Source organism: Hippichthys cyanospilos, chromosome 8 (assembly GCF_059441005.1).
Source record: "Hippichthys cyanospilos isolate Australia breed blue-spotted pipefish chromosome 8, RoL_Hcya_1.0, whole genome shotgun sequence".
NCBI lineage: Eukaryota > Metazoa > Chordata > Actinopteri > Syngnathiformes > Syngnathidae > Hippichthys > Hippichthys cyanospilos.
Window position 1 is genome coordinate 21,179,748 of NC_142376.1, and position 2,500 is coordinate 21,182,247.

General features: G+C 39.8%; 1 protein-coding gene across 1 annotated transcript in view; it reads right to left on the bottom strand.

The window, feature by feature from the left end:
* Positions 1 to 2,500, bottom strand: part of dlg5a (discs, large homolog 5a (Drosophila)) — a 54,544-nt gene that overhangs the window by 50,300 nt on the left and 1,744 nt on the right. The gene's annotated exons all lie outside the window — the stretch shown is intronic.

Below are 2,500 nucleotides of genomic sequence, written 5' to 3' on the forward strand. Positions count from 1 at the left end.
TACTCCGTCTCCACTCAGCTCAAGTCACGTCGCCCCAGAGGAAAATGTCAATTATTCTTTATATATCCATTTTAATTAATTTGTCTGTATAGTAGATTATGGTACTAAATTTTTAATATGTGTGTAAATCCGTGATGGTTTTAACTATGATTTCACCACGCATTGCATTTCCAGTCAATGTGTACGTACAATTGATTTCGCTTTGCTACATCACTGAAATCATCTGCTCACGCATGTTACGGTAACGCTGATATGCTATTGCTCTTACAATGTCACAGTCACTGTTTAATTCACGGTGTCAGTCACGGAGATGCTATTTGTCGAACGCCTTCATCTAGCTTGATGGCACAACTGGTCGGGACGGAAGGAAGGAGAGAAAATCAGTCAAAAACGGAAAGAAGGAATGTTGTGAAGACTTTGCAAACTTTATCTGTTAGGCATGGCTTCTAAAATTGCTAGTGGCGGTAAAGGAAGAAGTAAGAGGATGATGACAATAGAAACCAAGCAGGAGATAATAAAAAAATACGAAGGAGGCGCGTGCATAGTTAACCTTGCTCGTGAGTATGGACGGAACCGTTCGGCAATCTTCTAAGGGCAAAACTTTCCTTGCCGGGTGGCGGACCTCGCTCGACAACAAAATGGAGAGGCTTCTTCTATTATGGATTTAAGAGAAGGAAATTGCCGGTGATAGTTTTAGTTTGAGAAAAGTTCTTGTTTAAGAAAATAAATAAATTCTGCGGGTTGGTCTCCGCTCACCTCCATCTCCACTCAGCTCAAGTCACGTCGCCCCGTCGTCTCCGTGACTGACTCCGTGACTGACTCCGTGACTGACACCGTGACTGGGACAGTGACTGTGACATTGTAAGAGCAATAGCGTTCAACGTTGCTGTGATGAGCGTCAACTTCTGAATTAGTTGACATAGCAAAGCAAAAATAAGTGTGAATACAATGGCCGGCATGTCGTTTTATTCGTAAGACGGTAGGTTTGTGCGTAAGTGGGGGACAAAAAAACTCCGCGGTCCACGCTCGTAAGTCGAAATCTTCGTAAAAGAGGGTGTTCGTAAACCGGGGGCCGACTGTGTGTAATATATATATATATATATATATATATATATATATATATATATATATATATATATTATACACACTGTATGTTCTAATCTTGTTGTAAAGAGATTTTTTTTTCAAACTGACATTTCACAAAATTAACAAAACATAGTTATGATTTTGTTGCCAAAGTAATTCATGTTAGAAAACAGTCAAAATTGTTGATGATTTCCCAAAGGTCAAGCAGATGTTGGCAAATGTGTTATTCTGCTCGGCATATTGATTGATTTGGTATTTGTGTCGGATGGGTGGATGGGTAGGTGGATGGGTGGGTGGGTGGATGGATGGATCTTATGTAAGCCAGCCATTAGACGTATCTCACTTGACCTTATTTCAGGCAGCCAAATTATTAACTCAGTTTTCAAAGCAAGTTATGTAGCATGTTAGCTTTTTGCAACTGGCTACCGATAGATATTTTGACATTTGCTTCTTACTTATGACTTGAGTCATAGCTTTAGGTGAAAGTAACGTCTAAGTCACATTTGCATAATGTATAATGATGGCTGGAATATAAAACCTCCAACTCCTAAAATAAAACAGTTTCTAGTAATAAAAATAAATGTTCAATCCATTATATCATGGCCTTAAAAATATCCCAGCATATTATAGCATTCTCAGAGACCATCTCAAAATAATGTGCCAACAATAAATATTCAGTGTTTTTGTCTTTATAGGTGCAGAGTAAGTGTTTTTCACTCTACTTTTTGCAGCTTTAGCAGGAGGATGTGTTGTGTTTGGCATCGATATGGTGATTGATGTGACTCAACGGCTCGTGCTTATGCACGCAATAACAGATTTGCAAAGCTACAGTATTCCTTTAAATTTTGTGTACAGTTAAAGATTTTATGATGACAAAATGCTGGCATATCCTTCCAAATAGGAAGCCGGCACTGTATTGCATGGAAACGCGTGTGTGCTGTCCTTTAACTCAGCAGCAGGCGGCAATAAAGAGCTTTGGTTGAGATGTCTATGCACACGGTTACAGTGTGTAGGGTTTCAAAGAAGCAATTATACATTATTTGGATATGCCAATATGCATGCGAGAAGTAGCAATTGAGAAGAACCAAATTGCTACAATATTAACAGTAGCATGTTCTTGAATGTGCATTACTCATTCTAGTAAATGTCCCATTACGGTAGATCTTGCTGATAACACGCACTAGATTCCTGTTAGAGCGGCAGCAGCTTAGGGAGGCTATGTTATCCTTGCCTAGGTAGCATATCTCCTCATCTTGTAGTTTGACGCTTTGGGTCAGTATGCCCTTTGGTCAAGCTAAAGCCCTTTTTTTCTGTTTTACACTTGCCCTTTTGCAGAAGTGCTCTGTGTTTACAGTTGCCCTTCGGCTTTGCTTACAGTGTGCGCCTAGCGTGCGCTATACCCAAAGGTACACTG